The sequence below is a fragment of the Lissotriton helveticus genome, chromosome 1_1 (assembly GCF_964261635.1).
Source record: "Lissotriton helveticus chromosome 1_1, aLisHel1.1, whole genome shotgun sequence".
In the NCBI taxonomy this organism is placed as follows: domain Eukaryota; kingdom Metazoa; phylum Chordata; class Amphibia; order Caudata; family Salamandridae; genus Lissotriton; species Lissotriton helveticus.
Genome location: NC_136057.1, coordinates 1,148,919,643 through 1,148,944,212, shown reverse-complemented (window position 1 = coordinate 1,148,944,212; position 24,570 = coordinate 1,148,919,643).

Here is a 24,570-nt window from a genome sequence, read left to right as displayed (position 1 = left end):
ATGGTCGCGTTGTAATGGGTCTGCGGAGTAAAAGATCCGTTGTAACGGGTGTATACCGTTCAGAGAGGTACTTCTGAGTTTTTAACAGTCAAGTTATCTTTGGGCAGTGTATGGTATCAGGCAGGAAGTAGAAATATAAAAAAGTGCATGTGATGAAGTCAAAGTAAATTCATAATTATACCAGAGAAGCCTAACTCAATCCATAACTATAACAGAGAAACCTATCTCAATCTATAACTATAACAGAGGGACAGTAAATAACTAACAGAAAACGTTTTTCAAAATTAACTTAAAGTGCACAATATAGTTCCCCTTACAAATTAACAACTTACCTTTCAGAAAACAGTTGAAGTTTTCAGAGAAAATCCTTAATAAATGTACCTCAGGTAGTAGTAGTCAAAATGGCCGTGTTTCCCTCTCATTTTCCTTTCAGAAAACAGTTGAAGTTTTCAGAGAAAATCCTTAATAAATGTACCTCAGATAGTAGTAGTCAAAATGGCCGTGTTTCCCTCTAATTTTTCATATATTCATGTACATAACGAATCAAATGTCACCACACAAAAATACAAAATGAAAGTAACATTTTAATTGGTTGTAAATTCTAACACTTTTATATGTGTTTTTGTCATGTAATTTACCTCAGGATATTTAGACAGGGCTACAGCCCAAATGGCTCAATGGAATTCCACCAAATTTGGGAAAATGGTAGGGACTGGTATGTAGTAGGGCCTATTCTATATTTGGTGAAAGTCTCTCCAGTGGTTTTTATGTAATTTACCTTCCCAATTTTTTGTGGGGCACTTACCGGTGCACACCCCGGTACGCATACCGGCAGCGCAGCGGGAGTCCTCCATCTTGTGTTTCGGTACAATTAAGACACAAGATGGAGGACAAATAACATTGGGCACGGTAGAGACCCCCTGACCCCCTAGGTTTTCAGAGGGGGTCTTAGGAGGCCCATATAGGCCCCCAAAAAATTTATTTTTTAAAATTTTCGCGGGGGTGCGCCCGGTACGTTGGTGAAAATTGGTGAAAATTAGTGAAAAAAGTTAGAGTAAAATAATCATTTTGAGTGATCAGAGGTAGGGTAGCTCTGAAAAGAGCTTTTGGGTTCTGTGGCTGATTTAGGTACCTACAAGTAAATTCAGGAGGAATATTCTATTCCCCTCATCTGAGAAGTGCACCCCATCTCCTCTGTAGATATCTTGCATATTGTAACGCAAGTTATTGTTGTATATTGAACCCATTCCATAGTCTCTCATGTAAGCAGAAACAGATGTATTCACATGTTTCCGTGCTTTCTCAAATTGTGGACAAAATTGGTTGGACCACTTCCATTTCTGTCTTTGGCATATATTGGAATATACCAAGGCAGTTTGTGGAAAATGTGCCATCAATTGCTCAAAGGTGTCCTTTAAAAGCATTTCCAGACCTACCCCAGTCAAAGTGCCTAAGTCATTTCCACCACAGTGCAGAAATATGAGGTGGGGGTGTGGCAGATGCAAAAAGGTTTTCACCAATGGTATCAATTGGTGACATCTCAATCCTCTCTGGCCAATCCACTTGATGTCCACATTTGGTAAATCAAGGTTGTGAAAATTTCTGATAGCTGCGTACCTTTGAGCCCAGTGGATGTAGCTATGTCCAATAGTCCAGACAGAGTACATGGTGAGAGGAGGTTCTGGTGCAGTCAGATGAAGTGTGGAAATGAAATGGCAGTTGGAACAGTAGGAGTTTGCAAAAAAAGAGACTGTGGAGTTTCAGTGCTCTTGAATCACAAGCAATGATTGGTGGATTCAGATAATTGAAAACTGAAAGTTAGGGTGCATGGTTCTGTTCTGTGAAAGAAGTAATTTGAATGGTTAAGAAAAAGTCATTTAAAGAAACATTGCACTGGATAAGCTGGTGTATTGAGAGGTCAAACATCCTTGCTGAGTTCATTTGCAACATTGTAGAATAAACTTTTAAACCTGAGAGGTCAGTGAGGAGGGAGTTGCTATGGTAACAGGCAAAAAGGGCTGAGGGGGGGAAGGGTGTTGGATTTGAAATAGTGAGGGAAGAGTTTTAATTGGTTAACATGAGGAATATGTGTGTAGAATTAGAGGTTTTCTGTGCCATTCATGGTTGCAGTGTCTGGAGTGCATACCTTTTGCTCTGCTAAGGAAATATTGGTGTGTGTGTCTGACACTGTTCTCAATCTCCCAAAGCATTTGTAAAGGTGAGTAATGATTCATGTAATATAGATAAAGACTTGTATGCTCTATGGAGAAGATTTGGAAGCACATTTTTGTTTTTTAATGTTGCTTTGTGTCATGTTTTTTGATAATGCTTGGTAAAAAGATTTTGCTGCATAGAGAAATTGTATTTTGTAAAATTGTGAAGTTTCAGTGGTGACATGGAATGCTTGTACATAGGACGAGCGCTCTGTTTCTTAAATGTGATGTGAAAAACGATTTTGGGGAAAATGAATGGCTTTTACATTTTTGAGAAGGAATAAATAGTGTCTGCATGATTAAAGAAATACATTTGAACCTTTCACAATGATGTCACCTGTGTTACCTCAGATTAGGAAGCAGATTGTGCTTTTTTCTTGTTGGTTTGTGTCATTTTTTTGATAATGCTTGGTATCAACTTTTGCAAGATAGAGGAATTGTATTTTGTAAAATAGTGAGGTTTCAGTAGTGAAATGGAATGCTTGTACATAGGACGAGCGCTCTGTTTCTTAAATCTTATTTAAAAAACGATTTTGGGGCAAATGAATGGGTTTTACATTTTTGAGAAGGAATAAATAGTGTCTGCATGATTAAATAAATATATTTGAACTTTTCACAATGATGTCACCTGTGATACCTCAGATTAGGAAGCAGATTGAGATTCTTTCTTGTTGGTTTGTGCCATGTTTTTTGATAATGCTTGGTATCAACATTTGTAAGATAGAGGAATTGTATTTTGTAAAATAGTGATGTTTCAGTAGTTAAATTGAATGCTTGTACATAGAACGAGCGCTCTGTTTCTTAAATGTTATTGGAAAAACAATTTTGGGGCAAATGAATAGCTTTTACATTTTTGAGAAGGAATAAATAGTGTCTGCAAGATTAAATAGATATATTTGAACCTTTCACAATCATGTCACCTGTGTTTCCTCAGATTAGGGAGTAGATTGTGCAGATGAGGTGAGGCATGTCCAGGGGTGCAGAGGAGGTGAGCCTGTATCCAAGAGTGCAGTGGAGAGGACTCACCTCCTCTGACACTTGGACAAGCCTCACCTCCTCCATGCCCCCTGGACAGGCCTCAATCTATTGGGTATAATAGATGGTAACAGGGTGCAGATGAGGTGAGGCCTGTCCAGGGGTGTAGATGAGGTGAGGCCTGTCCAGGGGTGCAGATGAGGTGAGGCCTGTTCAGGGTTGCAGATGAGGTGAGGCTTGTCCACGGGTGCAGAGGAGATGAGGCCTGTGTTCAAGAGTGTAGTGGGAGAGAGGCCTGTCCAGGGGTGCAAAGGAGGTGAGGCCTGTTTCTAAGAGTGCAGTGGGGTAGAGGCTTCATGAAGTCCATTCCACTGCCCTCTTAGACACAGGCCTCAACACCTCTACTGCCCAGGACAGGCCTGACCTCATCTGTACTCCTGGTCAGGTCTCACCTCATCTGCATCCTGTTACTATCAATATTACCCAATAGATTGAGGCGTGTCCAGGGGGCACGGAGGAGGTGCGGCTTGTCTAGGGGTCAGAGGAGGTGAGTCCTGTCCACAGCACTCTTGGACACAGGACTTACCTCCTCTGCACCCCTGAACAGGCCTCACCTCACCTGCACAATCTCCTTACTAATTGAATGCTTGTACATAGGACGAGCGCTCTGTTTCTTGAATGTTATTGGAAAAACGATTTTGGGGCAAATGAATAGCTTTTACATTTTTGAGATTGAATAAATAGTGTCTGCAAGATTAAATAGATATATTTGAACCTTTCACAATCATGTCACCTGTGTTTCCTCAGATTAGAAAGTAGATTGTGCAGATAGAGGTGAGGCATGTTCAGGGGTGCAGAGGAGGTGAGGCCTGTATCCAAGAGTGCAGGGGAGAGGACTCACCTCCTCTGACCTTTGGACAAGCCTCACCTCCTCCGTGCGCCCTGGACAGGCCTCAATCTATTGGGTATAATAGATGGTAACAGGGTGCAGATGAGGTGAGGCCTGCCCAGGGGTGTAGATGAGGTGAGGCTTTGCCACGGGTGCAGAGGAGATGAGGCCTGTGTTCAAGAGTGCAGTGGGAGAGAGGTCTGTCCAGGGGTGCAAAGGAGGTGAGGCCTGTGTCTAAGAGTGCAGTGGGGGAGAGGCTTCATGAAGTCCATTCCACTGCCCTTTTAGACACAGGCCTCAACACCTCTGCTCCCCAGGACAGGCCTGACCTCATCTGTACTCCTGGTCAGGTCTCACCTCATCTGCATCCTGTTACCATCTATTATACCCAATAGATTGAGGCCTGTCCAGGGGGCACGGAGGAGGTGAGGCTTGTCTAGGGGTCAGAGGAGGTGAGTCCTGTCCACAACACTCTTGGACACAGGACTTACCTCCTCTGCACCCCTGGACAGGCCTCACCTCATCTGCACAATCTGCTTACTAATCTGAGGAAACACAGGTGACATGATTGTGAAATGTGCTAATATATTTTTTTAATCATGCAGATACTATCTAATCCTTGTCAATAATGTAAAACCAATTCATGTGCCCAAAATCTTTTTTTAAATAACATTTACAAAACAGAGCACAGGTCATATGTATAAGCATTTCATTACACTACTGAAACCTCACTCATTTAGAAAATACAATTCCTTTATGCACCAACATTTCTTTACCAAGCATTATCAACAATGTATTAGTCTCTATTATATTCTCATCCTGACTCTGTGTAACACTCTCTTACACTCTCTCTTTGTCTTACTTTCTCTTACACCCTGTCTCTAATTTATTCCCTCTCTCTCTTTTTTACAGCAATTTGTAAGTCATACTTTCTCTTACATCCTCTTCCTGATTTACTCCGTCTTACAACCTTTCTCTTTGTAACATTCTCTCCCAGACTTATTCCCTATTACACCTTTTGTCTGTTTTACACCCTCTCTCCCTCTTTCTGACTTTTTTATTCTCTTCCTCTCTTCCTGTTACACCCTCTGTCTGACTTACTCCTTGTTACATCCTCTCTCTGATTTACTTCCTCTTACACCCTCTCTCAAACTTACCCTCTCTCTCTCCCTTTTACAGCCTCTCTCTGTTTTAGTCTCTTTTAGATCCTCTCCCCTTCTAACACCCTCTCTCTGTCTTACATCCTCTTACACCCTTTCCCTGTCTTCCACCCTGATACACCCTTTTTCTGACTTACTCCCTTTCTCCCTTTCTTTGACTTACTGCCTCTCCCTATTACATCCTTTCTCTGTCTTACAACATATTATACACTCTCTCTGTCTTACTCCTTCTCTATGTTTTACTCCCTCTACCTGTTTCTTTGTCTGACTCTCTCTGTCTCTTTGTGTTACTCCCTCTAGCTCTTTTTCTCTGTCTTACTCCTAGTTACATAGTTGCTGTGGTATAAACTTAGATATGTTGTAAACTAGTGTTTATATCATTTGCTTATTGTCATTGCTTTGTTGTTTGGTAATAGTGGTCTATAATGTGTTATTTTTTTTGTTTACCACAGATTGAAATCAAGATTTCAATAGTAAGGAAATATGCCCTCAAGGCAGAGGAGAAGGAAAGATGCCAAGCGGAAAAAATCAAAAACAGCAACGGAATTAAAGCACTCCCCTATAACAAATACTTCAAAAAACACCAAAAAAGCTCCTGGTAAGACAACTAAGTCTTTTTTTCGGAACATATGTAGATTAAAAAAAAATGTTAATGGAAATGTGAATATACAGAAGGAGAGAGCAAATTTGAAAAAGAAGGAGAGCCCCCCCCAAAAAATGTTAATACTGGAGCAGGAGAGAACAGTATGTATAGGAATAGAAGGCAAATCCAATTTAGGGACATTCGTAGACGAATGTTTCGCAATAGGGTAGTTTTAAATTTGTTAAAAAATATTAAGAAAGGTAAACAGAGAGCTGCTTTTTACAAGAAAGAGAAAAGTGTAGAGAAGATTGTTGATCAGGCTTTTGAAGTTAAGAAAAAATGATTTATTTTAGTAATCAATAGAATTAGGATACTTAAAAAGGCAATTGATGTTTTCAAATCAAACAGTAGATGCACAAGAATAATTAATTGGACTAATTTTTGTAAAGTTTTTTCTGGAGAATGGATACATAGTTCAAGTTGTGAGCCGTTTTTTAATGAGGAGAGTTACTTCCAGGAGAATGTTTTGGTGCATGCAGTTGACACCAGTGGTCGAGCATATGAGGTGCAAGACGTTGTCCGATTGAAAAAGAGAAACTTGTGTCTAGAGATGCAGAGGAGGTGTTAGCTGATGAAGTTTTAGGGAGACGTACTAAGGGTCCTGTGTACACTTGGAAGTGTAGTAGTATTTGTAGTGTGCGACAGGATTCAATCGATTTGCTTCGTAATTTCTTACGGACATATAGTAAGAAAAGTCTAAAACAGAAAATGAAGATGTTGCAAGACTTAGATCCTTGCAGAGTGAGAGAAAACACAGGTTTGCATGGGCATTCACTGGCTTGTCTTTCTAGAAAAGTATGTCAGAGTGTTTTTCATCATTTTAGGATGTTAGCAGTGCATCATACTAAAATGAGGAAATTAGTGAGAATGATGTATTATGCAAAAAGTCCAGCACTTAAGCTTAAACAGTTAAACAGTGCTCTTTTGCATGGAACTGAATTAGGTGTGAAGAACATTTGTGAAGAAATTGAGTTAAGTTACTTTGATGAAAAAGAGGACAGTGTAGAAATTGACACAGTAATAGAAGGTAATGTGGAAGACAATGTACAGATTTCAAGTACAGAAAAGTTTGACCAGGAAATTTCCAAGTTTAAGGTGAAATCAAGTGAAAGGCCAAATTTTAGTTGTGTGTGTTGTCGACAAACTCATTATAAGCATCAGACTAGATTAGTTGATTTATATGTAAAAAAAGAAAAGGTAAATAATAATGAGTGGAAGGATTTTGCAACTTATTTGTTGGTAGAAAATTGTTTTGATTTGGGTTCCGATCAACGCATTTGTAAATATTGTTATAATAAATTAAATGAAAACAAAATGCCTGCTAGAGCTGTTCATAATAATCTGGAGTTGGTAGACATTCCTTCTGAATTGATGGATTTAAATACCTATGAGTCTATTCTGATTCAAAGTGTGCATCCTTTTCAGGCTATTGTTCACATGGAGCCTAAGATAGGGAAATTGCCTCCTTCAGATTTACAGAGAGGATTAAAGGGAAGAGTTGTTTATTTGCCTCTAGATTTCAAGAAAAATATTGATACAATTGGTGTAGAAAAATTGGAAGAGGAACCTCTGGTTATTCTAGTTAATGGGGTTCCGACAAAGAGTAAGAAAATCTGGCAAGATTTAGTGGATGTTAGGAAAGTCAAAAAGGCAACGTTGTATTTGGTCAAAAACAATGAGTACTACAAACATGTTTGTGTTGGAGCAGAGGAAACAGTTGCAGAAGAAGACAGTGATTGTTCAGCCGGCCAAATTGAAAAAGTTGATGTGTCTAGAAGTGAAGAAATATATGAACATTATACTGTTCATCCTTTGCATTCCAAAGAAGTAATGGGGAATGCAATTGACTTGTTTCAAATGAAAGCAGCAAAAGGAAGTCCCATTAGTGTATGGGAAGAAAGTTTGGGAGCTCGTTGTTTTCCACAGTTATTTCCAACAGGTCAAGGTGGACCATATGACGATCGACCACTTCAAATTCCTGCATCTGAATACCGGACTTTAAGATTATTTGCTGAAGATCCCAGGTTTCGTCAATGCATTCCGTATTTGTTTCATCTACTATATGAAAGTGACTTGTCTGGGCTTTCTTATGCAGTGAACCATATACTGAAAAGTGGACCACATCTGCAAAATGTTTCGGCGAGGGACTTTATGGAGAAAGTTAATCTGCAAGATAATATTTTGGATTCTCATTTAATCAATCTCATAGCATGTCAACGTGGTACAAACGAGTATTGGTTCTGTCGTCATGGAGAATTGAAATGTATGCTAAGAAACTAAGGAACTGCTACATGGTTCCTCACTCTTAGCTGTGCTGAATATGCATGGGACGACTTACTTCAATTTCTACAAGAGGCAAACGCAAACATACAAAATATAGAATTCAAAACACCTGGAGAACTGTGTTCTTTGGATCCAGTGAATGTATGCAGATATTTCAATCATAGATTTGAAGCTATGATGTCTTTTATTACCAACAAAAAAAATCCTCCCCTTGGAGAGGTTTTGGATTTCTTTTGGAGAAAGGAGTATCAAGCGAGAGGTGCTCCTCACATACATATGTTGTTATGGATTAAAGATGCACCCAAATTTGGAACAGATTTGGATGACACAGTGATGAGCGTCATTGAAGAGTATTCAACATGTGCTGTTCTGAAAACTACCAAAGAAAACAGTTTAAGGCAACAAGTTTTACGCTTTCAATCCCATCGTTGTGGAAAGTACTGTCGTCGAAAATTCAGAAACAAGGACAAGTTCTGCACAAAATGTCGTTTCGGGTTTCCACGACCAGTGATTTCTAAAGGAAGAATAAATAATTTGATGTCTTCTCTGCGACATACTGAGACGAGGAAATCACCAAAAAATACATACAATTTAAAAAGAAACGAAGAGTCCAAGTACATCAACGACTACAACCCAATGATTTTGTCTATGTGGAATGCTAACATGGATATTCAGTTCGTTGCTGACAACTCTATTGCTGTGGCTCGATATGTGACGTCTTACATCACAAAAAAAGAAAAGACAGAACTGAAGAAAATGTGGGAGGACATTTCACATAAAAAGAGTATAAGTAAAAAATTATACAGTTTCAGTCTGAAGATGTTGTCGCAACGAGAAATTGGAGCATATGAATGTTCTGATCGGTTATCATCAGCTAGTCTCTATGCCAAATCTCGAACAATCGTTTGGGCGAGTCTAGGTCTTGCTGAAACACGAAACCGAGTTTTGAAATCTGTACAAGAAATTGAGTATTTGGCGGAGAAAGAACCAGACAGTACAGATATTTTGAAGACAAACATGTTGGATACATACTATCCAAATAGAAGTAGTCATCTTGAGAACAGTTGTTTGTATGAAGTTCTGCAAAACTATAGTTATAAGAGGAACATCACAGAAGATATCAATAATGGAATATATGCTGTCATTGGGTGTGAAGGATGTCTAGTGAAGCAGAGAAAAGGCCATTTGATTAATCATCGAAAATTGAGTTGCGAATCTCCACACAAAAGGGAATTTTACTATTTAGCTCTTTTGCAACTCTTTAAGCCATGGTGTACAGAAGAGGAACTACTTGGAGATTTTCTCTGTTACAAAGATTCTTTTAATGCAACCAAGGATACCATAGAATGTCCTGTTTTTCCAAATTATCTGCAAATGTTGAATGAAGAAATAGAGCAAGAAGCCACAATTGCTGTTGAGATTGCTAGAGACAGTTCTCAAGACAGTCAGAGTTCTACTTCATTGAGTCAGGATCCACTAGGAGGACCAATTATCCAAAATGAAGCTGCCACTGCCATGGATGAGGTGGAAAGAGCTATGGAACAAGCTCAAGAGGATGCAGTTAACTTAGAAGAGTTGGTGAAACAACTAACGTTGAGCAGAAACAGATATATGACGAAGTCACAGAACAGGTTGAACATGGATTCAGTCATGAGAAAAAAGAGTGCTCATGTACATCATTTAAGCCTGTCCAACTGTACGTGAGTGGAGAAGCGGGAACTGGAAAAGTTTTTTGATTAAAGCAATTGCAACTTATCTGCAGAAAAGGACTGAATCACCGCTGTCTTGTGTTGTTACCGCTCCAACTGGGCTGGCAGCACATAATATTAAAGGGATTACTTTACATAGTTTACTGATGCTACCAGTTAGCATGATAATAAATTGCAATACCACAAGCTATCTGGAGATGCTTGTTCTGAAGTTTCCAGAGTCCTGAAGAAAATGAAACTTCTTATCATTGATTAAGTAAGCATGGTCTCAAATCTAATGCTTGCTTTTCTGCATTTGAGAATGCAAGAAATCCTTAGAACAGAGTATGATGTGTTATTTGGAGGGAAACACATTATTGTTTTTGGAGATCTACTGCAGTTGACTCCAGTGAAAGGACAACCAGTGTTTAAAATGCTCACGCATGAAGATACCAGGAAGTGCCTAGGAAGCATTGGAAACGTTAATATATCGTTAAATTTCAAATATGCAGAACTACTTCAAAATATGCGACAGGCAAAGGATGAAGATTATAAAAATATTCTACAAGATGTAAGAATTGGAAAAGTAAGTGAGCATGGGAAAGAAGCATTACATGCACAATTAATTTTAAATTTGTATCCAAATGAAAACATTCTTGCAGAGAATATTTTCAAGAAAATTACTGGGAACAAATCTGGGATATGTTTGATGCCAACTCTGCAAGAATGTTCCATCTTCAACAACAAAATGTTAAAGTTAGAAAATGAAGAGATTGTGAAACTGGAAGCTATAGATAAAATAGAGCATATGGGAGCAACAATTATTTTGTCAGAAAATTTGAAATCAAAATTGGATTCATTAGAGAAGAGTATATCTAAAACTGCTGGTTTTGAAAAGACTCTGAATGTGTGTTTAAATTGTCGTAGCATTTTGAGAAGGAATTTAAATGTTGATAGAGGTCTGGTAAATGGATCAATGGGTCATGTTGTTGAATTTCTGAATTACAGAAATAGAGATGGAATTGAATTTTTAAAAATAAAATTTTATGGCATTGAGGAAGTACAACAAATCAGTCGTTGTTCTGCTAGATTTTTGCTTGTAAAAGACTTATATGTTCGCCGAAAACAGTTTCCTGTTTATTTGGCATATGCGGTGACAATTCATAAATCTCAGGGTTTAAGTGTAGATAGTGCTTTGGTGAACATTGGAAGTTCTGTGTTTAAAGAGGGTATGGCATATGTGGCATTATCACGAGTCAGAACTTTATCAGGATTGTACTTGGTTGATTGTGATGAGACAAAGATTTGTGCAGATCTAGATTGTGTTAAAGAATACAATAGGTTAAGGAGAGAGTATGCTCCACATTTGCCTCAATATCCTCTGTTTGAAAAACGTGTGGTAGGCCGAAAAAGAAGAAATGAGAATAATTGCAGTGAGGTAGTAGCAAAAAGACAAAAAGTAGATGAAACTGTAATTGTAAGCAGAAAGAAGATGTTGTTGGATTTCAGTTTGAAAACAGTTCTGGTGTCAACTGCTATGCTAATGTAGTGGTTAATGTTGTTTTTTTTCTTCAAAATTTACAAGAACAGATTGTTGAAAATCGGGATGAAACATTCTGCTGTTTATTGAATTCTGTGTTTGAGTAATGTAGCAGTGATAAAGCAAAAATAGAAAGTGTTTCAGAAATTCGAAATCTTTTAGACATATGTTCTGGTCAAAATCAATTTTCACAGAATATTCAGCAGGATTTTCAGGAATTTTTAATGTATATGTTTGGTGTATTGGAAGATGAAGGTGTAGATGTAGAAAATCTTTTTGGCCTTTCTTATCAATGGCAGCATGACTGTGACAATTGTAGTTTATCAAGTAGTACTAGAATAGACACTGAAAGATTTATATATTTGACTTTACCAGACTAGTTAAAGCAGCTGATCACAATATGGTGTGTACCCAATGTAAGTGTGCAATGCTGTCCACATTATTTATACAAACTTATGTCAGTATGTCATTTTAATGTTCCAACGATGTAGACCTGATGGAACTAAATTGACAACTTCTATTAAAAATGTTGTGGCTTCTCAGTTATCAATTTCAGGAAGAACCTTTGCAACTGTAGCTATTATTTATCATGACAGTCCTTCGACAACATCAGGGCATTACACATGCTATTTAAAATGTCAAAAAGGGTGGAAGCTGTGTAATGATACTCATTTGACTTTCAAACAACGTTTGCCTTTTGACTTAATAAATTCATACCTAGTGTTTTTAGAACCAAAATTTAAGTAAAGGTAATTGGCCTATGAAGACGGCAGCAGTTAATAAAAGTTAGTTTACTGTTTAAAATTATATTCTGAGTAAAAGTGATCAAGATAATATAAAAAATCGAGTTGTCATATAGGTACTGTAAGTGGATCTCATAGTAAGTGATATCAGTATTATAGGAAATGTTGAATATGAGTGAGCCAGAGATGGAAATATGAATATTTAAACATTGTGAAAATATTCTATGAGCTTTTCTTTCAGAACGTCGGGAAAACAGTAATTTCAGAGTTTGTTTTGAGTAATTTGAAAACATACTGATACATCTGACACTATTTGGCCTTAAGGAAAAGTGAAGGATTGAGCAAAGAGTCATGACTGAACACAAGGAGGAAATGAAAACATTGAAAAATATTTCAGATGTTCTTGGAGCTTTTCTTATAGAAAGTCGATGAAATGGAAGTTTTAGAGAACAGCAGAGTATTTTCCAACGAAAAGGATCTTCATGATGTACTATTTGGCTTAAAAGAAAAGTAAGTGACTCAAAGATTAGTGTACATATGTGATTTTTAAGTTTATATGTTTTTTTTTTAAACACAATCTTTTAGATTGTGGTTTTTTTTCCCGCTGTCATATGATGAGTAGTTTGAACTCACTGTTTTTAGTGAAATTCAATATATTCTGAGAACAGCAAAAATAAACTATCTAACATGTTGTACAAGTTATTCTATAGTTTGTATTGTGTAATTTAAATTGTATTCCCATTGTCTCACACTCACTTTCCTTTTTCCACCCTCTTTCAGCTCTCTTTACCCACTCACAATGTCTTTCTCTCACTCTCTTTCACCCCCGTTCCTTTACTCCACTTCTTTCACAACCCCTCATTCCCATTTCAAATATCTGCATCCCCTCTCTCCCTTGCACCACTTTTCAGCTTTCAGTCTCTCTGCTTTATTTCCCTTTTCCGTCTTTTCCTTCTTTGCTCTTTTAGTAATTCCTCTTTACTCACTCACCTCTTTTGTTGCACTCTGTCACTATAACTCACCCACTCTCCCTCACTTATCTTTCTTTGCTCCTTTCTTTTGTCCTCTTCTCTCTGTTTTTCGTTCACTGCCTCTATGTCCTCAGTCCCTCACTCTCCTTGTGTTATGCTCACTTGTGTTTATCTACCTTCTATCATTTCTCTTACAACAACGTCACTGCTCCTCTCTCATCGTTCTTCATCCCATTTCTTTTACTCTGGCTCCATTACTACCCCTTGTGAGAAGTTGGCCTGGTATATGATGCTCACTAGTTCTAGTGATCACCTTGTAACATGCCAAGCAACCCTTATGATGATTGGTTGTAAGTCAACCTTAATAGACCAGCTATCCTAGTAGCGTGGACAAAGCAGTCTTAGGCTAAACTCTGTAAAGGCATGTGAAGCAAGCTGTTTTACCATACACAATCCCCTTGAATACCAAATGAAAGGACACCACACAGATATATATTGAAAATATATATGGATTTATTTCTACAAATATCCCCTATACTCTTTATGAGCACAGAAGCAAATGCGTTAAAACAAAACACAGTTTAAATATACAAAAGTTGCACAATATGGATGAGCCCTAGGGGCCACCTAAACCATATACTAAAATAGTGGTATAAGAACCACTATGGGGAAAGGAAAGAGGCCTAGGGCCTGGGGAATCGCTGGAGCTGTTCGGGACTAGCAGTGATGTAGTCGGGAAAGGCCCGCGGGACTCGGGTGCAGTGCTCAAAGTGCACGCATGCACCAATGTTAAGTCAATGGTGCATAAAAGTTACAAAGTTAGTGTTTAAGGAACCTTCCGATGGACCTACAAGGATAAAACTTTAGACACAGGCACTAGAGGTATATACCAGTGTGGGAGCACCAGCGTTGCTGAGTTGCCTCACCCACAGGAAGCGGGTGCACAGGTGCGAAGTAGTGTCGGGTTTCGTCACGCAGGTCGATGGTGCTTGGAGCTGAAGATGCTGCAGGCGGGTCGTCGAGGAGAGTTCCGGTGGATCCAAGGGTGGATCTGAAGAGGTGAAGACCTGAAAGCAGAGGGGACAATGTTCAAAGTCACTAGCCAGTGACTACCGTGGAACCAGGATGGAACCAGGCAATGTCGGGTGCAAACAGGTGAAGAGGTGCAGCTTGTCTCCACAGCCACGTGGACACGAAGAGGTCAAGGACATCCAGGAGTCGATCACGAGCTGTCCCACTAAGGCTCTAGCTGATGGCGTTGTCGGCAACTTGATTGGAGCAAACAGACCTTGGCTAATGCAAGCCACGCAGGAAGTGGAAAAAGCTTAACACTCGGACCAGCAAGGTCAGAGCAAGTGCTCCTTTTCAGGGGAGCAAGGGCCAGTCTGGAGCAACCAGACCAGCGGTTCAAGTCGTAGTTTTCATTGCCAAGATGGCCACTAGCCGCGTGGCAAGTGACCGGGATGGCGCGTCGAGTGGCAAAGTGCAAAAGGGCCCCACGCAGATAGTGGAGATGCTGGGGGGCTGATCTTCGGTGCAAATGCTGCTCGGTGTCGGGGCTTCTCAAACCTCAAAGCACAGCATCGAGGGTGCCTCGGGTGCTGCGCAGTCAGCTCTTCGGGGGTCTTCCAAGATGTCCGGTCCCACATCTCTCGGTGCCTCCACGGGTCTCTTCTTTGCAGGGACTGTGGATCGTGCTCTGAGATGTCTGGGAGTCTGGGTCTGGTCAGGCTCTGGGCTCGGGCTCCGGCAAAGCAGACGTCGAGTTGCTAGTTGGTGCCTGTATTCACAGGGTGGTCACTCCTTGGCCACAAGGGAGATTCTCTTCAGTCTTCTGTGCAGCAGAATGTCGAAGTCCAGTCTTCTTCTTAGTTTTAAGTCGAGTTCAGGATGATCTGAAGTCTTGGGACACAGCTCCTACTCTTATTCCAAATCTAGGGGCCGGATTACCTGCTAGGTCCCTCCTCCGGGTGGGACCAGGAAGGGGGTGGTTACACCCCCTTTCCTTTGTCCAGCTTCGCGCCAAGACTGGGGCTGGAGAGCCCCAGCACCGGTTTGAACTGCCATATGCACAGGGACACCTTGTGTGCCCCAGGCATGTCTGATTCTATTCAGCCCTGTCCTATCCAATACACAAAACCCTGTCTGGGGTGGTGCTAGCACCTCCCAAGGCAGGAAACCCTTTGTCCAAGATGCCCTCGCTGGAAGGACTCCCAGCAGCAGGAGGTCAGACTTGTGTCTGTGGTGGCAGCATCCATTTTGTGATGCTGAGGCTCATGTTTAACTTTACCCAGGTTTCAGGTTATGTACATGTCCTGTCCCTCTAGAAGGGTGGAATGCTACCCCCGTCACCAGAACTGGCGAGGGGGTAGTATTCCAATTCGTATGACACCTTACTCGACATGTTTTGAGCCAAACCAAAGATAGCATTTAACCGCGAGGTTCATAATGCACTTAAGAGTATATGGTATGGCAGTATCATGGAACAGCTAAAGGAATTGGTTCTGAAAGCTGCAGACAGGCTCAGCTCATGCCAGAGCACCATCTCACATATTTCCAAGCACTCTGCCTCCAGGATTGAAGAGGCCTTCCATAGGAGTGGCTGATAGGAACATATGTGTCCATTTTGGGTTAGGTATAGCCATACTACACCTAAGTAAGGGGTGATTACACCAACTTACCCCAGCTGAGTGATCAGCCAGTTGTGTCAAATATGAAGGCCAGGCCAGGGGTGGCACAATACGTGCTGCAGCCCCTGGTAGGCCTTGGTAGCACCTATGCCCATGGTACCTGGGGTACACTGTTACAGGGGCCAATAAGGTAAACCAGTTCCAATTGTGTATGTACCTAAGGTACATGGAGTCCATTTTAAGGAGAGAGCAATCAGCCTGGGACCCTGAATAGCAGGATCCCAGGCCAACTAAAGTCAAAAACCAGCTAAACACCAGGCAAAAAGTTTGGGGGTAACCATAGTCAAATATCCACCTTCCTACACCCCTCATTTCCTATTTTTTAGTGTACTTCTCTTTTCTTTCATCACCGAATCACATTCTCTCTGTTCCACTGCTTTAGTCCTCTTCCCCTCTCTTTCCTTCTTTTGCTCCCTTATTCATTTTCCTTTCCTCACTCATTGTAATCCACTTCACTCAGTCCTTCCCTTAGTTCCTCTGTCTACTAACTTCCTCACTCCTTTCCCCTCAATCTTTCTATATTATCCTCACTCCCTTCATCCCTTCACTCTGTGACTCCCCCTCACTCACTCTCAGTCATCTTCCATTCCTCATTCTTGTAAATGCATCCTCAATCAGACTGCTTTCCCTCTCAGTCATTCCCTTTGTACTTACTCCTCTTTCCTGATTTAGTTTTGCTAACTCACATTCTTTAAGTATCTTTCTTACCTTCAGTTCATTTCTCTCTTCTTCTCTTCCTCTCTGTCACTGAATGTATCTGCCTTACTCTTAGTAATTTGCTCTCCTTCTAATTCTTTTTCCCTCTTTTTGTCCTTCTACATTAGTTTATTTCCCTTTCTGTGTCCTTCACTCTTACTTTATTTCTTAGTACACTTTAATGATTTTTAACCTCTTGACCTGTCTCTTCTATTTTAAAATATATATTTTACTAATTATAACTTATTTTTTCTTCTCTCTTTCACAGATACAAAGTGTAGTAAAAACATGTAATTAAATTTACATTAATTATATGGTAAGTGTGACTAAAAAAATGTAGTTTGTCATCACCCTTTGCTTTAACCTCACTACTATTCTCTCACCCTACCTCACTCCTGTTTCCTTACTCTGCTTCCCTCACTTATTCTTATCCTACATGTTTACTCCTCTTTCCCTCACTCTCCTACCACATTCAACTTCTTTCAGTCCCCCTGCTTTATTTCCCTTACCCTCTGTTCCCTTCCTTAGCTCCCTTACTCATTCCTTTTCCCTTACTCACTTACTCCACTCCTCTCACTCCTTCTCTCAGTCCGTCTGTCCTCACAGTTCCTCACTCCCGTTCCCTCACTCTGTCTCTCTTACCCTCACTGTCTCTGTCCCCTCACTCTGTCACTACTCTTTTGTCATGCTCACTCCCTATAACTCATCCACACTCCCTCACTTACCTTTCTTTGCTGCTTCACTCAGTCCCTTTAAGTCACTCCTTCCTTTACTCTCTCTCTCCTTTCTCTCTGTCACTCCCCATGTCTTACCCTTATTCACTTTTATCCACCCTCTTTCACCCCTCTTTACTTACACTCACTTCTCTTTTCTCACCCTCCCTCACCGCTGTTCGTTTACTCCGGTTCCGTCACTACCCCTCATTCCCCATCCTTTACTGTCCTTCCCTTTACTTTCAACACCCACTCACATTCTCCCAGTACCTCTGCTTTAGTCTTCTTCCTCTCTCTTCCCTTCTTTTGCTCCCTTATTCATTTTCCTTTTCTCACTTACACCCTATTACACCTTCTCTCTGTCTTACTATCTAATACACAGTCCCTCTGTGTTGCTCCCTCTAACTCTCTTTCTCTTAACATCACTCTCTCTGTCCCCTTCCCTCATGCTCACTCCTTAATCATTTTTTTCTTTTTTTATTGGTGCGCGCCCCGGTGCGCGTACCGGTACGCGTCCCGGTGCGCGTACCGGTACGCGTACCATGGAGAAAAAAGAATGACAGAGTTTTTAAAAAATGTAGCTTTTTTTTATAAATTGGAGGTACTTCTAAAAAGAACTTTTTTTTATTCCTTTTGTTGTTTTATATTTTTTATTGGTTTTTTTTAAATTTTTTTACTTTTTTTGGCTTTTATGAACAATTTTATATTTTTTGGTATTTTTTATGGGCACAAACAAAAAACAGGGAATTGTAAATGGCTCAACTGGAGCAAAAAAAATCAGGAAAAAATAAGGCTTCTTTAGGCACTTGTGGTTGTCTCCAGCACGGTTTATGAGTTTGATGCTCTGCTCCCCATAAGAAATTGTAGTCCCGCAAAATATACAAATAATCTTGTGATCTCCAAACTGGCATTCGATGTTTGGGACCATCTCTCTAGTCTCTGGACCCGATGGAGTGGGTTGTTTGGAGATGCTCGGAGAAGATTGGGGAGGGTTTCTGGTCAGTTCTCTGACCTCTGCTGCAGCATAGTTGTTGGGGTGCCTTCGTTGCATGTGGTGAAGCATTGTGTGGTTCCCAAATGAATATTTTTTTGCAGGGTTCCCCCTGGAAAGTACAGCGCCACAGATGAGACAGGTCACCTTTGCAGCATTTACTTTCTTGGCACCCCTAGGGATTTTAAAAAACTCCCACACGAAGTGCTCCTTAGGTTTATATGGGGGATTGTCTTCAGGCAGGAACTGCCTCTCCTCCTCCTCCTCCTCCTCCTCCTCCTCTTCTTCTTCACCAGCAATGTGGTGTTGTGGTGGTCCTTGTGGTGGTGGTGGTGGTGCAGATGCTCTGGCTGCTGCTGCTACTGTAGCCATTTCTCTATGAATAGAAGCAGGTCTTCCTCTCTCAAAGAACAAAGTGAGAATGAGGAAAAAAGGTGGGGGCTTTCATCATTTGGAAAACAAAACTGTTCTGAACCAATGAAAAGCGTTATTTTCAGGTCACATGACCCGGGCTTTCATCATTTGGACACCAAAACTGTTCTGAACCAATGAAAAGTGTTATTTTCAGGTCACATGACCCGACGCGCTTACGCTACACGCCCGGGGGCGCGCTCAGGGGCGCGCTCAGGGGCGCGCCGCGTAAGCGCGTCTGGGCGCGCCCGGGGGCGCTTCACACGGCTACGCGATACGTCATGATGTTGTTTTCGTTTGCGGCAATAGCGCTAACGGGACGCTCACCGGTACGCGCACCGGGGCGCGCCGCAAGATTGCGCTTACCGGTGCGCTCACCGGTACGCGCAACGGGAGCGCTGTAGCCCAAAAAATAAAAAAAATAAACATGAACAATATACATAAAAAAAATAGTATTACATAAATATACAATATAGGATTCTTTATAAAAAATATTATATTTCATAGCTATAGAAATTAGCTATTAAAAAACCTATGAAATTCACTGAAAAAACCATAGGTTTCACACCAGTTATAGTTAGGAATTAGCATTTAAAAAACCTATTAAATTCACTGAAAAAACCATAGGTTTCACACCAGTTATAGTTAGCTGGAAATTTTACTGACATAAAACCATTGAAATTCCCACGTTATAGTTAGTTGGACTCACTATAACTCGTGCGCCCGCAATGCACTGCTGATGATGTCACATATTACATCATTCATGACATGGTTAGTGACATCACTGATGACATCACTGATGACATCTCAAATGACATCACTGATGACATCACTGATGACATCATCCATGTGATAATACAATACACCTCCTCACACTCTAATATAACACATGATACACCTAGTGTTAAATAGAAACTACCATTCCTTTTTTTTGCAGAGTTTTATATAGCGCGAACTAGAACCGAACCGAATCAGTTATCAGAGCGCTTTACATAGCACCAGTTACGTTACATGAGGACACACTTTCATTTTTAGGCACGGGGAGATTAAGTGATTTGCCCAGAATCAAAGGGGGATTTTGGCGTCGTTACCGAGACTCAAACCCAGATCCCCAGGTCCCAGGTCGAGCGCCTTAGCCGTTAGGCCAACCCCTCAATTCCTGAAACCATTGACACAGTAAAACCACTTACCACATACGCACTCACTGATTTCTAGGTCTACACACACATTCACTCATTCACCCATACAATCTTTCATACATACAGTCACTCATCAATACAAGACCAACATATGCACTCATACACCTATACAGAGACTCACACACTGCCACTCATCCATTGAGTTACTCATACACATAGTCAGTCATGTAAAGAATCAATCATACTCCCATTTCCACAACTATACAGTTATACACACAAAACCTTGCTTATTTAAACATAGAATAACACATACTTACTGTCTTTTATAATCACTGATACAAGTACATATTGATAGATACAGTCGCTTATGCAATCACAGGCTGTTAGATATAGTCATTTATATATGACAACTCTCACATGCAGCAGCTTACACAACAACAAACATAATGATGTACACATTCAGACAGTTTAGTCACTACCCATGCATTCACTAAGACACATTTAATCACTCACTCATACAGTCAGTCACGCACCTACTAAATACTTCATCCAGACACTCATACATACACTTACTCTTCAATATGTAAAACATATTTTAACTTTACAGAAACACACAGACACTGGAGGATGTCATCAGTGATGTCAATTGAGATGTCATCAGTGATGTCATCAGTGTTGTCATTTGAGATGTCATCAGTGATGTCATTTGAGATGTCATCAGTGATGTCACTAACCATGTCATGAATGATGTAATATGTGACATCATCAGCAGTGCATTGCGGGCGCACGAGTTATAACGAGTCCAACTAATTATAACGTGGGAATTTCAATGGTTTTATGTCAGTAAAATTTCCAGCTAACTATAACTGATGTGAAACCTATGGTTTTTTCAGTGAATATATATATATATATATATATATATATATATATTTATATATATATATATATATATATCTATATATCCACTCCAAACGTTCCCAGTGCCTTGGTGCACAAAAACAGGAACACAGACTCATTTCTAAGCCAGAATCAGATTTCTTTATTTTTCAAAAATACGTGGAACGGTGCATGCCTCAGATGCGTTTCGGACACGAGGCTGTGTCCTTGCTCACTTGACTAACGAGGAGGCTGAACAGTGCAAATTTAAAACACCCCTTCGCGCCAAAACCAAGGTATAGCAATAGAAAGTGGACTACAATGACAATGTAAGTATCTAATACCGCGACCATCTTAAACAGTCTGTCGAGCATAATGTCTGTCAATACATGATTGTATAATACAAACTGCAAACCATCTGCAAAAAATGCCCTGTAAAACATGTTATTACAAATCCTTGATGTTATTAGTCATGCCTACATATGTGTACAATATTAAATATATTAAAACAGCAACTTAAACAACAATACATATAAGTACAACTCTATATACCGTATCATATATGATACGTAAAGTGTGTCGTGCAAAATTTCATATATATACAATATAATATACAATTTGATATATAATGCAATAATCACAATATGGCATGAGTAGATAATGTTAAAATCTTCATCTGATGTGCAAATGTGCAAGGAATTAAGCTTATGAAACCAGAATGATCGACAGTCAGATAGTTGGTTAATAGAATGTACAAATACATGGGAGACCATACGGAGCTAAAGTGCTAGTGCAAAATATTAAATATTATTCCTTGTCAGCTGTCACTGCATAAATGCAAGCAGCTATATAAATCTCGTATGGTATGTCCCAAATACCGAGACAATATATCCATACAAATATGAAAAGTGAACTAAGGATAAATAGCAATACTATAAAAAAGCAAAAAAAATCCACAGGCCCTCCTACATAACTAGATGTCAGATGTCAGAATATTAAATACTATCTTGCTAAAGATAACCAAAAGACGCTAATCTATAAAATAATCAAATAAAAGGTGTGTAGTGCTATGTGAAAACTAAATGATTAGATAAGCATGTATAATGCAAAAAATAATAACACAGCATAGCAATCAGCCGATTACTATTGTAGTCATATACATAGATAGGTACAGGGAGAAGGAATCATATTCAAATATATAACTGAGAACTGTATATAAATCTAATTAATGAGTATCTACATAAGATCACAAGGGTAAGTACTACCGAATTACTCTGACAGATGGTCTGACTGATGGTATATGCTATGTCGAGCCAGACTCTCACAGGAAATTATAAAGATCTTCTCCCAAGTTCAAACCTGCCGGTGCCTTACTGTTCAGGTTGACTATGTACTTGGACTCCAGCTGTCTCAAGTGTTTTTCTCTGTTGCCCCCTTTCCTATTAGTAGTGACAGAATCAATGATAAAATATTGCAGGTGACTCAACTCGTTGTTATGAAAAGCTTTAAAATGCAGAGCTACCGGATAAGTTGGATCTGAATTTACTATAGCTCTAAGATGTTGTAATATACGCATATGAGCTTGCAGCTTGGTGCTGCCTACATAGATCATATTGCAGCTACATTTCAAAACATATACCACGAATTCAGTGCGACATGTATAATACGCTTTAAGAGTTACTGGGATGCTTGAAAAGGGGGTCAGATATGATGTGGTGTTAACACCGAATTTACACGCCCTGCATGAGCTACACTTGAAGAAACATTTGCGGGATGACAGCCTGTCTTTCTAATCTCAGGACAGTTGGTCACTACTTCATTACGCATATAGTATGCTCTTCTGAACGTGACTGTGGGTCTCATGGGCACTACCTCCTTCAGCACTTGGTCAGTTAAAATAATGGGCCATTCTTTTTTCACAATTTTGGTAATCTGCCTGGCTTGTCTACTGTCCCATAGGGGATGCTGGCTATCGTGTGTTGCGGGTGAAAACTGCCAGCGTGGAGTATACTGTTCCCTGAGGTACGTTTCCTAAAAAGACAGGTTTCAGTTTTTCCATCCTGAATTTCTACCTGTAGATCAAGGAAATTTACTTTGATAGGATTGATATTGGCAGTAAAGTGAAGGTTAAGCTCATTGACATTAATGTTGCTAACAAACTCATGTGCTTGTAAAATGCTGCCTCGCCATATTATGAACACATCATCAATATAACACCAGTATCTGAAAATGTTTTTAGCCCACGTGGTAGTATGTTGTACTTTGAGGACATGTTCCTCCCACCAGCCAACGTGGAGCCCTGCGTAGCTGGGGGAGAAACATTCCCCCATTACCATACCTCTCAATTGTTTAAAGACAGAGTTGTCAAACATAAATACATTATTAATTAGGCACCTGTCAATCATTATGATAATCATTTGGTTGTGGCGATACATCTCAATAGGTCTCTTGTCCAAATAATATTTGGCGGCTCATATGCCATCCTCATGGGCGATACTGGTATAGAGGCTCGATATGTCCATTGTTAAAAACAAAAGATCTTCAGACCATTCACAGTTGTTTAACCGCTTCCGCGCTACCGAGAATTCCCGCTGTGCGCTGGAATTTCAAAAATGTTTTTACCAAAAAGGGGTAACCCTGTGTCCCTCAGAACCTGGGTATGTATGGTTAAAGACAAAAATGGTTCTGTCGGGTGAGTAAATTGCTTTTACGTAAAGGCTAGATTAGCTCATAACAAAATATAACAAATAAAAAGAGAAGACCTCTCTGACAACAAATATAATTCAAATTGTTTATATGAAAGAGCAAAGTCACATTAAAACACCGGAATTACTTCATTCCATTTCAATTTCAATTATAGGTGAAAAAAGTGACTGTTGGTGAACAAAGTGAATAGTGCAAAAATCACAGTGACACTTATTTACAAGTATATACAAAATTTGTACAAGGAAGAAATGGGCAAGGGGAAAGGTTTTGGCGGTCAGAGTTCTAAGTTAATACTCCAAGGAGACAGATGGTGACTGTGCCCGTTCCTGGAGAGTTCTTGACCAGTATTGTGCGTCGACGTTTCGATCCTAAAGTGCCCCGGTTGGTGGTCACGCGGATCTTTATCAAGACAGGGGGGGTCTGGAAAGAGAGGTAAGTATTGTGTCAGAGAGGTAAGAGACAGTTATTTGTGGTGAAGCAGTGTGGTGGGCGCATTATACTCACACGGGGGGAAAAGGAGGGGGGTGACTAGGTTGTTTAGATTTCCGGAAACACAGGAGGCGAGAGTCACACACTGTGCGTAAGCCAATAGGTCAATCTGGGAAGAAAATAACTGAAATCAGTCCATTTACAATTACAGCCGAGTCAGTCACTTCGTAATCACATGCAGTGCTTGCATGCAGGAGGTACACACCAAGAGGCGGGAGATATCCCAATCCTCAAAATGTGGTTTATATTAATAGAAAAGTGGTTTGTATCAAAGAAAGGGGGGGGCGGCACTTAGAATAACCCTTCAACATAACCAGCATACAGGAGGTACACACCAAGAGGCGGGAGATGTCCTGACCCTCTAAATGTGGTTTGTATTAATAGAAAGGTGGTTTGTATCAAAGAAAGGGACTTAGAATAACCCTCCAACATACCCAGCGTACAAGGCAGACTGTAAGGATTGCACAGTGTACAGACAACCGGCAGGCACCGTGATTAAATTACTTGACTAGCGCTCAGGGTTTTCAGGTCCTGACGCGCACAGAACAACAGTGACACTGGGACAGGGTTCGTGAGGCCGAAAACCGAGTGCTACAACAGCGTGTGTTCCGTTGCGCACAATATTCATGCGCCTTCGGTCGCTTACCTAACATGGAGGAGCACTATCCAGAAAAGCAGGGTGCCGGTTTGCATCACTCGCGGTCGCTCGATCGAGCGAGATGCTGGGCGCGAGGACGTTATGCACGTCTGTAGC